A 378-nucleotide genomic window follows, 5' to 3' on the forward strand; every position below is an offset into this window, starting at 1 on the left:
AGAGGCTGTCGCCCGCGTAAAGAGGCTGTCGCCCGCGTAAAGAGGCTTTTGCTCGCGTAAAGAGGCTGTCATTTGCGTAAAGAGGCTGTCGCCCGCGTAAAGAGGCTGTCGTCTGCGTAAAGAGGCTGTCGTCTGCATAAAGAAGCTGTCGTCTGCAAAAAGAAGCTGTCATCTGCAAAAAGAGGCTGTCGTCTGCATAAAGAGGCTGTCGCTTACGTAAAGAGGCTTTTGCTCGCGTAAAGAGGCTGTCGTCTGCATAAAGAGGCTGTCGTCTGCGTAAAGAGGCTGTCGTCTGCGTAAAGAGGCTGTCGTCTGCGTAAACAGGCTGTCTCTTACGTAAAGAGGCTTTTGCTCGCGTAAAGAGGCTGTCGTCTGCAT

The 378-nt window shown here is 52.4% G+C and overlaps 1 protein-coding gene across 1 annotated transcript in view; it reads right to left on the reverse strand.

Moving 5' to 3' along the window:
* ace2 (angiotensin I converting enzyme 2) overlaps positions 1-378 on the reverse strand; it is a 17482-nt gene that overhangs the window by 4160 nt on the left and 12944 nt on the right. The gene's annotated exons all lie outside the window — the stretch shown is intronic.

The sequence above is a fragment of the Nematolebias whitei genome, chromosome 2 (genome assembly GCF_014905685.2).
Source record: "Nematolebias whitei isolate Nwh7 chromosome 2, NemWhi1, whole genome shotgun sequence".
Classification (NCBI taxonomy): Eukaryota; Metazoa; Chordata; class Actinopteri; order Cyprinodontiformes; family Rivulidae; genus Nematolebias; species Nematolebias whitei.